Here is a 15,349-nt window from a genome sequence, read left to right as displayed (position 1 = left end):
TACTGTAATTACAATTTTGAGGTACCTGAATTTTTTGTGTATTTCCATTTATTGATACTTCTAGAAGCAAATATTGCACTTTTTTATTTAACTACATTCATTTGTCGGGTGTTATTAATAGTTACTTTTCAGATTAATTTTTCACACAAGAAACATAAAATACATCACTATGTTAATCTGACATTGTCGTATATAATTATATATCAATCACAAGAAATATTTACTGCACAATTTTACTTTTGTACTTTTACTCCAGTTGGTTTAGAATGCTGAACTTTTACTTGTCATGGAATTATTTGTTATTGTTGTATTGCTATCGTATTAATTAAGTAAAGAATCTCAGCACTTCCTCCACCACTGACTAACATTGGATGACGCATGTTTTTTAAATGGAAAGAACACTAAATGGATTGAATATGTGTCATATAAGAATTGAATTGAACTGAATATATGTCATATTAGAAAGAATATATGTTGTGTAGTGTGTCAGGTAGTGATCCCATTTACATAACCTGTACTGTGACAGCAACACAGGGTTACCTGACTTTCTTATGGCTCATGAATCGCATTGCCAGGGGAGGGCCAACAGCACCACTAATTCATTCATGTAAATGTTAACATTGACTGACGAGAAACTGCCCTTGTGAAAGACCCCCCCACGCACACACCATTTTTTCTCCGTTGAGTGAAAACACCTGTTATTTTAGTGCCAATTTTTCCCCACTGCCACTTCTCATATAGATTGATTTTATTGGGCTGTAAATTTTTACTGCGGCCTATATAACGCTCAGGAGAACTGTGAATCAAAACTGCTCTTGCCAAACACAGTCAAAATGCTTTTAAAAACAAATGACATTTTGTGTGTGTTAGTTTCTAACGGCTACACGTTAAAGATTTGACATAATTAGAGCTGTCTTTACTGGCTTACGTAAATTGTTATGCCTTTTTTAATCATTTATTTTACCCAATGCGTATTCACTTTCTTGATGAGAGTTAGATGAGAAGATTGATGTCACCCTCATGTCTGTACATTAAGTACAAAGCTTCAGACATCAGGCAATTAGCTTAGCTTAGCATGTAGACTGGAAGCAGAGGGAAAGAGTTAGCTAGTTGGGTTCAGGACCTATTACTAAGCTAGGAACAGTGACTTCCTTCCATGTCTGTCGCAAGTACTTAACTCTTCGTAAAACCACAGCCTGCGTTTTGACATTAACATTTGTGCACAGATTAAACAAATGAAAATGGTGTGTTACTTAGTTAGTTTTAGTGGTGCTCAACTTTGGAATGAGACAAGCTAACTGTTTCCTAAGCTAATCGTTTGCCGGCTCCAGCTTTATATTTAGCGTACACAGACATGAGAGTGGTATCAATCAAGCAAGTTAAGGTATTTACGTTAAATGATTAAACTTAATAAAAACAACTGTAATTGTACAGCACCTTTAGCATATAAAACGCAGCTCAAAGTGCTTTACAGTATGGAATTTAAAAAAACACACCAGAAATAAAATACAAAGAATAAATAAGGTCATGAGAATAGAATGAAAGATCCAATAAAAAGGCAGAGAAATAAAACTATTAAAAATGTTGGTGGAAAAAGATGAACACGTAGGCTACTACTTTATCTACCTGTCTGAATAAATAGGTATTTGGGTGTTTAGTAGCTAATAGCAGTTTTGCCACTTGTTTTGCGGCACTTTCTAAATCAGGAGTAATGGGCTCTTTTTTTCTAGCCTTTGTTAAAAGTCTGTCCCTTTAACTACTTTATGCATTATTATTTTTTGCCCCATTACATCAAAACAAATGGTGAATCCGGTGGCTACTTGAAACTGTTCATTGAAGTGTCTTAAGTTATCAAAGCGTCAGGGGCATCCTTAAATTGTCTCGTCTTAACAATTGATGTACACAAAGAAAACAACAAAGCACAGGTTGTGTTTCCAGAGACATGTAAAAGTCAAAGTAACGTCAACTACAATAATGAAATACCTAGAAATACCTTTCTAATAAGGTCCTTGTTTTGTTTTTTTCCTGAGAGCTTTGTATCGATGTCATTTTTTTCTTCTATTTTAATTCAACTGCCATGAGAGACCTGTACAGACTGTCGGTTACAGACACACCTACGTTTGGCACGTAGTCACACCGACTGATGCCGGAGAGGCATTGAAGCACAGCAGTGGCCTGTCCGACATGGCACCCACACAGCACAGCTGGCATGACTAGCAAGTCTTTGACAGCTGCACTCGCAGATCTCCTCACACATCAATAGAGATTGTTCAAAGCCAGCTTCAACGACAAGCATGTTGGCCAGGCAGCTGAATGATAAGAGGTCAAAAGCTCTTTGTTTTTTCTGGACGGTACTACCAAAACATTTACTACACTTGGACTTGAGAACATACAAATTGCGCCCAGTGATCCATTTCAGGGGATACAACTAAGTAGTAAATAGAATATGTTCCTCTGAATAATGTGGTAAGCACTTCTCTCTAGTAGTGGCCAGAATTCATAGCGTGGGTGGGCTCAAAGACCATCAGGAGGGCCTAGTCAGTCCAAGACCAGCATGTTAGGAAGAATAAATAGGGGGCACAGCAACACATGGCCTGGCACACCCTGATAACAAAAACACCAAAAGAGAAGAAAGAGGGTTACAACAAAAGTTCAACAGTCTGGCTGAATCAGAAGCCATTAAATACATGCTAAAAACATATAGAAGATCAAATATGTTATGTACCATTTGTCTTGGAAAATACATCACAAGGGTGAGTCGTCCAGTACCTTAACCAGTGATAAAAGTCTGTCACCTATGAACTATGAACCTCTTAAACAGCTGTATTAACAGTGTATGCAGTCTGTCTACAGTACTTACTGGCTGGTGGGGAAACTCGAACACAGGCAACGGGAACAGGCAGCTAAATTTGAGTCCATTAAAAGCAGTTCTCTATCCATTCCTGGATTCGCCGTTGTGCACTGACTGACAGAGAAGGATAATGGGCAGATGAAGTGCCTACAATTTGACAAAGGTTCAGCAAACTGCTGCTCAGAAATAGACCTATGCAGTAAAGTTTGGTAAGAACCAACCAGAGCACCAACAAATCTGCTGAACTGCCTTAAGGTACGGAGAATAATTTCTTTATTGGCACAACAACAACAGAAGTGGCCACTCCTTCGGATAGATGACACCAAGCAATTTGTTCTCAGTGTTTTAGGTGACGAGATAATGACTGGTGGAAGATACTCAGGCGCCAGACAAACAATACTTGCAGCACTACTGTGGGGCACGAAGGAGGTCTGCACACTGTCAGGCGCCAAATTAATAGTTTATTTTGTCTTGATAAGGCCATGTTTTGATCTGTAAGATCTTCATTAGGCAAGTGTGAAAGAGAAAAAAAGGCATTTCTTGTAGAGGCAGTAATCAACTCAAATCATTATCACCTGCTGCTCAGCAAACAGCAGGGAAATGAAAACACAACAAAGAAGGAAGAAGTATTCCAAAAAATAGAAACTCCAGGAAAAAACAAAATATATATATTTATATCATTGAATTCATTTTTTCAAAAAAAATTCTATATATAAAATGGGAGCTCTGTGATTAGCCCATGGGCTTTTGCCTGCCAGTTTACATTGGTAATTAAGCCTTTGTGACATATATATATATATATATATATATATATATATATATATATATATATATATAGAGAGAGAGAGAGAGAGAGAGAGAGAGAGAGAGAGAGAGAGAGAGAGTAAATATACACACACACACCATTAGATGACCTATCTAAACAGAATTAATTAGGTGGTCGGACATCTTTATCACAAGACACAAGTTTATGGATAAAAATAAATGTACGTAAAGAAATAAATACATCTGTATTTAGAACTTCATGTAGTAGTATAGTATAGTGTCTTTATTTTTTGGAGAACTGAGATCTCCTTCTTGTTGTGATTTGTTTTTCCCTGCCGTTTGCTGAGCAGCAGGTGATAATGATTTGAGATGATTACTACCTCTACAAGAATACCAGTTTTTTTGTCTTTCACTCTTGCCCGAGGGAGATACTAAGCTCCTTCACAATACAAGCAACTGTGGCCCAAATAATAAATGATCTTTAAGAAGGAGTAACCGGTAAGCTTGGCTCCATTAAACCTAATAATAATATGTTGACGGAGGTTTTCCTCCGACAGCAGGAAACAGTCTTTAGCATTCTGAACATTCTGAATATGTGATGATGGTAGTGTTGTGGTGCGCCCGACACCAGTAACAGCACATTTACAGCTAATCCCCTCTGAAATCAATCCCGGTACATCAACGTGAGATATGAATCCCACAGGCTGCTGACACATACACACACACACTCTCTCTCTCAGTCTCTCTCTCTCTCTCTCTCTCTCTCTCTCTCTCTCCCGTTTATTGACCGTGAAAATGTATGTCCCCTATAAACCACAAAGGTCAATACCATATTTGATAATGACAGGCTATTGAACATGTTACATAAATGTGTGGTATTTTATTCATGTGCCTCTGAGTACATTAGAGTCTAATCCTTCACTTTTATACCCTTCTACTGTGGTGGAATTTGCAGCTCGTTTTGCATATTTCTCTCTCCTTCTTGTGCTTTCTCTGCCAGTTAGATTTCTTATCCACCGCAGTTACTTTAGATTGCTGATAAATAATCACTCCATGTTCCCATCTGTCTGTCTTCCTCTCTGTTCCAGAGGAAGCCTTATTAAAGGGCATCACCTGCCAGAGATTACTAGAGCAAGAGTGAGGCTCAACACTGTTGCCTTAAAAAAAAATAAAAGTTCACCCCTTCTGCTAAAGAACTGGGAAAAGAAGTTGCCAGAGTACACTAAGGCTATTTAATCTGGAAGAGGCTACTGCATCAGCAGTCCTAGAGCAGCAGGGTACTGGTCATTAAGCTTGGTGGCGGTCTTCCAACTAGCCGATAACAGAGGGCGCTGCCATGTTTCTCTTCCAGAAAGTTCTGGTACTTGCTCTCCTGTAGAGGAGTAAGAGGAAGTTGTGCTCCACCTGTACAGTTGTTGAGGCGCTCTGAATAACTACAGCCGCCGGTCTGGTTTGGCTCAGTTTGTTACACAATATAGCCGTTACTTTCCCGTTTCCATTAGCAAAAGTTTTGGGATGGTACCAACAGAACCACTCCATTCTTGGTACCACCTCGATCAAGGTTCCACGAGAGCTGAGGTTTATAATAGAAGGTGCAAAACACTGCAGACCACTGATTGGTCAGATAGAATTGTTTTAGGGTGACATGTGACATCCTGAACAAACCCAGCTGTTTGTAAAAAGCCAAGCTACCCCCAAAAAATGGCAGTTTTTAAAGTTAGGCCTAATTGTGTTAGCACTCCGTGTCCTGCTGCTACCAGCTTCCCCAACTTCATGGTCAGTCATTCTTTGTATTGTCGGCTCCAAAACCGCTTCAGGGTGGAAGCTGAGCTGCCTGTCAGTGCTGTCGCCAGCTTAAGACCACGCTGACTCCTCTCAAGCTGCTTACTCACCATGCAGATGCAGGGTATGATTATGTGCTGCTTGTTGGATTGTATATTCTAAGTCCAGTCACAGCTTTGCTGCTGTGCTTATTGTTGGCATGGGCTTGAGACCCTGATTCAATGCATGTATTATAGGCTTTTGTTTTGTTGCAGGGGGTTTATTGCTTGAAGATGATGTCATGGCATCTGGGTTTTTTTTTATGCAGATTCAGATTTGTGATGAACTCAGGGCCATGTTAACATGGTATGCAGGGCAAACAACATGTGCAATATAATGATGATGAAACAATGGCACCCAGCAGGAATGAAGCGCAATGTAAATGACTTTGACCAAGGTTGAAGATTCTTTAAATAGACCCTTTTGTAAACAGTGATGACTAACGTAGGTGTGTGCAAGCAGTTTTGCAATGCAGGTACGGCAAAAATGCTGTAGCCTGTCAAGCTAAGCAAGGGCATTAACCAACGAAGATCATACATGCAACCTACAAACCTACAAACTGACTTTCCAGACCTGTGTGTTATAATTGAGTTGGTAGAATACATTAGCAAGTGGACCAATATTTAGTGGCCAGATATACACATGTATTTGGTCGAGGAAAATGATGTGTAACGTTACACCAGCAGTGAATTATGAACATATGAGTCACTAGATGCTTCCAACTACGCTATCTGTGGACACGTCAAATATGACATAGACCCGGAGGTTTAATTTTTATTTAGTTCAAATAATTTGTGCCATAAGCAGTTTTGATCACTCCAGTGGTAGTCAACACGTATAATTGCAGCCAGTGTTTCGGTGACCGTGTTAATTGGTAGCTCTCAGACAGATACGTCCACAGTTGCTGGTACTGATGGCTGAAAACATGAATGGGTCATGTAGGTGTCCCAGTCATAGCCTTCAATCAATGTTGATAATCTACGCCGACCATTTACTATTAGCAACAGCAGAGGCATTTGGCTGAAAGTCACCACTTAACACGGTCACTTGTTAACCTGAAACACCTGTTGCTCTGAAACGGTCGTGATCCTGTCGGAATTCTGTGGAACTCAATTTGCTGTTGGAATATCGATTATGGCAAGCGAAAATATGCATGAATCATTTCTTTGGTCTTTAATTGACGCATGATGCTTTAATGTCATTGATTGGTTGTGTGTGTTTGTGTGTGTGTTTGTTCCTTGACAAACAGTGCCAACGCAGCTGAACAGAAAGCTTTATAATATACTACAACATGTTTTAAAGCCCTGGAAAATGTGAAACAAAAGCAGCACATGCACAGATGCAGAAAATCTGTAAACTACACACTTCAGAATCTGTAAAAACGTTTGATAATTGACTTGAATGGCGTTTGTTCTAGCATTTTGAAACTCTTTATATTGGTCATTCTCGCTTCCAAAGTATGAATTAGTTTGAGGACAGCTCTTCCCTGCAGGCTGAAAAAGCAGACTGGAGGTGATGTTCTTTCAGCAGCTTGTTCAGCTGTTGCCTTGTTGACAGTGCGCGGGGAAACTGTATGTTCTCCTAGAATGAATTAGTTTGAGATTTTACACTCTGCTCACTATGCTCTGTTGCGTGGCAGCACAAACATTTCTGAGCCAGCCAAAGTGTCCATCTGTCCCTCCTCCCATACAAACTGCCTCTGTGTACAAAACACAAGACTTGTTTTCAGAGCTATTGCTGAACTTAGGCCAAGCTAACTTTTTTTTCTTTCAGATTCACAAATGAATTGGTTTCTTTAACCACTTTCAACCACTTTGGCTGCAGGGGGTCGAGGAGCTCCTGCTTCATGTTGGTGCACATGTCAACCAGCAACAGGTTCTTCTCTTGTTGAACATATCCGGAAACAGACATATCGCCCTGGTTTGGGACCATATATGCATTTATTTTACGAAACCAGCTCTTATACAGAATACTGTAGATCATTTGGGTACAAGCACAGCTTTGTTTCCCAAATCAACACTGACCATTAGTGCTTTACATTCATGGCTGATCATTAATGTGTATGTTTATATGTCTCTTCACATCTGACTGAAAAATGTACCATTGCTTTCCACTTGTATCTACTTTCCACAGTCCGACAGTGCGTATTATATTTCAGTCTTTATTTTGTTTTCTTCTTGCAGCATTTGAGAAAGTCCTTTCCTTTGTGCATAAAATCTACGCAAATCTCCTACTTATGCCTACTAAGACACGACTTTAGCCCTGATTTCCTACTTGTTGGCAGTTTTATTAGCTCCCCAACAAACAAAAGCCCACGAACAGAGGCAAATCAGCGATGGCTTGGCGCTCACACGTCAGCTCTCGACTTACTGTGTGAACTGTTCAAGATGCATCGCAGAACCATTCCAGATATCTAGCAGGTTAGATTAAAGAACTGTAGAGAAGCCAAAGCCAATAAAAGTAGGTTGAGCGGGTAACTAGAAGAGGGGTCACCTGTAACAATAGGACCCCTACTTTAGTCTACATTCGAACCAAAGTAACAATAGGACCCCTACTTTAGTCTACATTCGAACCAAGGTAACAATAGGACCCCTACTTTAGTCTACATTCGAACCAAGGTAACAATAGGACCCCTACTTTAGTCTACATTCGAACCAAGGTAACAATAGGACCCCTACTTTAGTCTACATTCGAACCAAAGTTGTTGTTGAGCTAAATGCTAATATTGGCAGCTATAATGTTTACCATGTTCATCACCTTAGTTAAGTGTTTTAGCTTTGTTCTTTACAACGTATCACTATACACAAAGTACAGCTGGGGCTGATGGGAATGCCATTGCAGATAATTGTGCGTAAACCAAAGAATTAAACAAATTAAAGTTTTGACTCGTGGATGGCACTAGATAAAAAATGTAAGGGATCAACAAAGTGATTCTAATTCATCCTCTGCGGGACATGAATATCTGTGCCAAATGTATAGGTTATCCATCCAACTGACGTCCAAGACAGCAAAAGCCAAATAATGTCAACTGCATTTTGGTGTTAAAATAAATTTCAGGGGGTCAACAAAGTCAGTAAGACCATGAACGTCTGTACAACATTTCATGGCAATTCATCCAAAAGTTCTTGAGATATCTCAGTCCGGACTGAGTGGATCAACATTGTCTTGAGCAATGCTGCTTGCCTGAATAAAAGGGACTTTCTGTTCAAAGCATACCTGTGATGCATGGTTCAGCAGCATGAGTATGAACTAGTTAACCTGTTGTGAAATCCTTCAATCATGTCCTTTTCTCCTGTTCTATTATAATGCCAGTCACAACAATGAATGGCGCGACATGAGAACAGAAACACATACATTTTCTTTACATTTTCCTCACTATTGGTGTCATTTGAAAGCTCATCACTTTTGCAATTGCAGTTCAATGGAAAAACATGTCAAGGTTGGAATACCGACTGCTGTAATTACTGCTTAACAAGCAGCTGCAGCTCTGTTCTTTGCGGAGAGGCTCTTCAGACTGCCTCCCTAATAAAAGGATGTTGTGGTTTTTGTGAAGAATGCCTGGCTGACGAATCACGTTCCAATCCTCTGGAGTGTCCTTTATTCAAAGAAACCACATCCTAAGCAAAACATCTCAGACCTAGTAACAACATATTATGCCACCCACGCACATATATACACCCATTTAACACATTAGTCAGATGCTGGGAAGTAAATCCCCACATGTATTGCAAATCGCATTACTACAGCAAACTATGCCACTGTGAGTGGTTAAAGCAATTTGGCAAATCACTCCTCCTGGGTAATATATTGAACACTGATTGACTCACATTTGCACTCGCAGCATTTATCACAATCATCCTATTTTAAAGGAGACTGTATGCTGTGAAGCCAAAGTCTTACTTTAAAGCCGGTTCTCCACTTGAAGAAATTGAAAGTTGCAGACATCCTGGGGTTGCAAGGACAAGGTGAAATACGTGTGTGTGTGTGTGTGTGACTTCTATCTAATCTGTCTTTAAAACTGGATGAATGTGGGTTTGGCTCTCCTATTAGGGTTTAAGAGGTAATTTAACTACCCATTAAGCCACACGTGACTCAGGCTGTTTTTAAAAAGCGCATACTAAAGTACTGCATACTAAAGTACTGCATACTACATACTCAATCAGTAAGTACTGCATGTTTCTTACTAGATGAAAAATGTAGTATTTTACCAGCAGACTGTTAACACTGAAGTAATCTTAAGAGACGAATGGGCCAATTTCAATGCACACATCCAGCTTCTTCATCATATTTCTGACAACATTGCAGAAAATTTGGATAAACTGACCACATTTTGGGAATCTAAACAATTCCTTTCTCACATGTAAACTTGTAAAAACTCACATGAAGTGACACATATTAACAGCTTTTAGCCTGCCTCGAAATCTCACTGTATAGAGACTGTATATAAGAAGTGGACTGGTTGATGACGCGTCTCCCATTGGTTTGTGGACTGCTGTTTTGCAGCCTCGAATTTAGCATTTTTGCCAGTGAAATTAAGTGACCATATTTGGACTGTGGAGGAGTGACGTGGAGACGGTAGCAGATGTCAATCACAAGGTAACCAGCTCTAAAGTATACCCTGGTTTGAGGTCTATTTTACCCTTAATTGGAATCATGCATAATGCTGGAGTGAAGAAGATTTGAAACAAGCGATTAAGACCATAAACTCATGAGTAGTAGACTCATACTTTTAGTCGCCACACAATGGCCAGTAAAGAGAATGCACGTTTAAGGCACTTGCGTAATTGGCTTTACTTATCAGAACCGGAGGTTTCCGCATGCTCAAGGCACCCAGATGCAATGCATTGTGAGGCAGTTGATAATGTGCAGTCAGCTGGCATCTCATGCTTTAAAATTCCTGCAAATGTAGTATACATCAGGGCATTTCTCGCGTATACAAAATCTACATTCCATGCAGTATGAACACAATCATACTGAATTTTGTGTCATAATTAGAATGCATACCAGGTAAGTTTCCTCAGACATGATGACAATCTCAAGAAAACTGAGCTCTTTTTGCCACCAAGCCTGTTTGTAAAACTGTCACAAAGGGTGAACACAGAGAGATTTTTTGAAGTCTCTATGAAGTCTGTTGACCTTTTCAAGATTTTTCCTTTGATACCACTGACTCGTCTTGTACATTTTAGTTACTATTCTGGTTATGGGGGAAAAATAAGCTAACTATGCTGGATGCTTTGGTTCACGCTTTCTTTTTCAGCATAATGACGGGGCCCAGAGTGTGTCACACGGTAAAAAAAATGAAAATGACAAACACTGACACCATGAAAGGGCTGACTGAACTGCGAACTACACAAACAACTAGCACCATTGATTTTAATTCAGCTGAATTTAATTTAACGTCACTCTGGTTGTGCTTAAAAGCCACTGAACACTGTGATCTTTCTTCCCACATTGTATTTTCTTTCAAACACGGGTGGGATGGCATATTATGGAAGCCGATTTTTTTTTCATGCATGTTATTGACTTCAGTAATAATTCAGTCTTCCCCTGGAAAGGTGCTCTGTGAGGATCATTCGGCTGGTGCTATATAACATGCACATTGCGGCTCATTACAACAATCTAATTTCCCCCTCGAGTCTGCGTCCTTGTCTTGCCTGTCTTACAAACCACAAATTTGTTTTTACATTCTTGTCTTACCGCCAGTAGCACTGCGTTTTTGATGTTATCCCTGATCCTGGCTGTGGGGGAGCTTCTACAACACGCTCAGCTTGATGGCCAGCTGCCTGTAAAGCTTCTCCTCCATCCATCAGCTCTTCTCGTGAAATGGCCATCTTCCTCTCTGCAGTCCTCACAGCACTTCCTGGTGCCCTTATAGGTTCTCACCATCATCTGCTGCCTTTATGACTCGTGCAACAGTTACTCTTTACTTTAAATGTTTTCCATTATCCTGTTATTATCATTTGGGGCTTTTCAGCAAAAGCCAGATTCTTGCTTTAATGTAAATAACCAGGGGACCGCTAAGTTTTCTACAGCCATAAAATATATAAATATAGAAAATATAGTCGTTGATATGAATTCTTGTCTCCTCTGGAACAAATATATATTCATCACTTATTCATCTCTTATCATCAATACTGTTGACTATGGGAATGCATCTTTCTATCATAATAATAACTTGGAATTGTTTTGTTTTCGTTTGTCATCTAATATGTTACTGTTAGTATAATTACCGGTTTATAATACTACACATTTCACATATCTGTACAGAAATGTGTTAATATATAGATTACTGTATTGTGGTTCCCAATATAAATTAGGTGTAATGATACACCCTGTTATATCACCGGTTTTCAGTTCAGTTCAGTTGTTTGTGCTTTTTGATGTCTTATATCTCTATCTATCTAAGAAGGCTTGCTTTTCTATCTTGTTCCCTCACAGCAGTCAGTCAGTCATAGAGCTCTACTACCACCCTGTGCTCTGCAGTGGACCTGCAGTCTGACTGGGACACCAGGTGATTCAGCACTAAATGGATCAGTTTGGCTGCAAGGCCCACGTTCACAAACCTATTTGGTCTCCACAGAGACCGAGAGTGACCTTAACGCATCTACCACATTACAGCTCAACAGGATCTCTTTATGTTCTATTAGGAAATTGCTCCACACACAAATATTGGCATAATGTTTGCTTTTTGGCATCACAGCATGAAAATAGTTCAGTTGATAGCGTAATGCAATCTGTGAGCAATCAGAGCACAGAGACGGAGTTTGTAAGGATGTCATTGATTAGCAGGTTGCAAACAAATACGGTGGCCTGGTGGAGGCTCTAATGGAAACCACAGCTGAAATGCATATACTAGGAAGCATAATGAATGGTTTCCTTTTTTGTTGTCTCTGCAGTCACTCAATTATCACCACTTACACTCTGCTGCAATCAAAATTCCTTTGTTCTTGTGTTCTTGTGTTCTTGTTCTCGGATGCAAATTCATCATCGGGGGGAGCACTTATCTTTAGCATGGAGTAATGTGCAAAGCGTCATTAGGTGCCGACATAAGAGCCCACAGCAGCTGCCATCGCACTCTGCAGGTGGAAATAAACACAGATTATCTCACAACTGGGTAGTGGGAGATTGATAGCTTTGGCTCATCCCTCCCGTACATTGGTATTCAGCAACATTGAGCTTCACTGGGAGTGATGTACAATCATTTCTAAAGAGGGAAAATGTGTTTTGCCCTCTGGATAGGTTGCTGCATCTGCCAGCAAGTGGGATTAAGTGTCTTGCTCAAGGACACTCCAGTAGGGAAGCCACATAATCTCACTAAATAGGAAACTCTGCAGTCTCATTTAATACATGGATGAAACAAGGTTGTTGTTTTTCTATTGGAGTACCTTCTCCAGGCACACTGACTCATAATATACTACAATACAGACAGCTTTTCTTTATGGATGCTATGGCTAATGGGTGCTAGCTAACACTGCTGACAGTGTCTCTGATATAGACTAAAAAGCCAAGCTACCCTGCCTAGCTTGTTAGCTGGCTAGCTAAGTAGCTTGTACAGCCTTGTTAAACTACGTAAAGGAGAGGTTTAATTACTGCGTCTGTGTTCTTTTACAACAACAGACTAGTTGCTTGATTCAGAGTTACTTTGACATCATTGTTTAAAGTGTGAATCTCTTTCATTTAAATAAACGTCCATTCAGTCACTATCGCCTGGGGAAGTAAGAAAATGGTAATTGAGCCGAAGCTCACTGCAGTATTAAAAACTGGATGTCATCCCTGAAAAAATAAGCCTGTAGTTGCGTCCAAAAATTCCATACTAGCATGCTATTTTTAGTACGTTAAAACAATATGTGAGATTTTTTTAGTATGTCTGAAATCAATAGCATGTGAATTGCGTACTGTCCCGGTAAAATATTACAGTATACAAACACTGGACACTAGGCCAGCATTAGGCATCCCACAATGCAATGCGGTAGCGACGACAGCATTCATAACAGACAATGTAAGACAGCTCTATGTCGTCAATAACATTACACTTTGCTAGGCGTGATGTATTTTTAAATCAGTTCAGTCTTTATGATTCTCACAAATCATGGTTTGGGCACATGATGTTGGCACGTGTTAACATGGTTACGCGGGTCCAACCACCAAGAGTCTGGCAGGAAATGCGGTGGTTATTACAGTTCAGTGCGCCTGAAAAGATACATACTGCTGTTAATTCATACAGAAGTATGTTGCAAGATATTACACATGCTAGTATTTAGTGCATTGTATGCAGTTTCGGACCTATTAGAGTTTTTCTCTCTTGTATACAATTCTGAAATGTATTAACAAAAAGGTTCCAGTCTGCTGAACGCTCCTAAAAAGAGCTAAAGTGGTTGTTGAACTTGCTTGCAAAGAGATGCTAAGGACTTGTGATTGTGACACTGTCATGAAAAGTGTTACAGTTTTTATCAATCTCTAACACACTAAAAGGCCACAAGCACAATTATTGAGATTCTGAGAGCAAAACCTCAGCTTATGTCTCTAAAATCTCAAACTATTTTCTGCTTTGCACCTAAATTTCCCCGCTGTGGGACTAAAAAAGGATTATCATATCTATCTTATCAATTTGCAACTCAACATGGCACTTTTTGCAGCACACGGTTCTCTACATAAGACACAGGAATCTGACATTATTGCAATTTCAAAACACTGCCATTCAAAATGCCACACCCATGAACCAATTGGCAAATAAAGATGCCACCTATGTTGTCTCCACAAACAATTTTGCTGTGTTTATGTACTATATTCTTTTTAGAATATGCTTTGTTCATTAGAAAAGTGGAAATGTTAAACGTTTTTGAGATTGAGCACAGCATCCTGTAATCAGTTAAAACTGAATCAGATCATATGATCATTGCCTGTGCCCCACAGTAACAGAATTTGAGTTTTATACATTATTGTATAGCTTTGAATGAGGTGTTTCATTTTGCAGAACACATTTGAGTCATATGATTTTTTATTTCATATATCTTTTATTTATTTGATACCGACCACTTTGGGGATACATAAATAACATCACATAAAAGCAGAATAAATGAATGTAAGAAAAATGCGATCATAAATGAATGTAAAATGCTTCATCATCTCCATATATAATTACTTTTATATCCTGCAAGTGGTTTACTTTTTAGATCTAAACAGAGAATCTCCTTGTCTTTTTCTCTCCATGCTTCATCTCCTCCAAGTAATTCCCTGTCATTCTATTAGAGTAGAATTGACAAGATAGAGGCACAGTAGTGAAGAAAAGTTTTAGGCGTAATTTGAATAATTTGATGGTGCTGTGGTAAGTCATTATATTAATCATGTATTTATACAACACTGCTCCCAATAGACCGCAAATACAAAAAATGTGCAAACTATTCATTAATGTGCAATATCAATACCAATCTATACCACTGATCAATGATAGTTTTTGTTAAATTTACGGTCTACTTATTTGTAATATCTTTACTGTTTGACCACTTGCTTTTATTATATATATATATATATATATATATATATATATATATATATATATATATATATATATAATATATTATATTCAATATATATATAATATATATATATTATATACATATTTATTATATACTTGCTTTGTGTTTTACTGATGACTCTTGTTGTAATACTTTTGTATTCTATCTGGTAAAAATGTTGACCGTTTAAAGTTCTTGTTATTAATCAAATGGGTGAAAGCAGAAAGGATGTATTTCATTTTGAAATAATCTGTTAGTGTCTTTAATGAAAGTTTGCGATGAAGGGTTATAGATATGATTAAAGTGTGCTGACAGGAATGCTTTACAGGGCATTAGAGCAATAATTACCCTACTACCCTTTATATAGTCTATGACTACTACTTGCTTGAGGAACAAC

This window comes from Anoplopoma fimbria, chromosome 15 (genome assembly GCF_027596085.1).
Source record: "Anoplopoma fimbria isolate UVic2021 breed Golden Eagle Sablefish chromosome 15, Afim_UVic_2022, whole genome shotgun sequence".
NCBI classification, from domain to species: Eukaryota; Metazoa; Chordata; class Actinopteri; order Perciformes; family Anoplopomatidae; genus Anoplopoma; species Anoplopoma fimbria.
Note: the sequence above shows the minus strand (reverse complement) of the source record.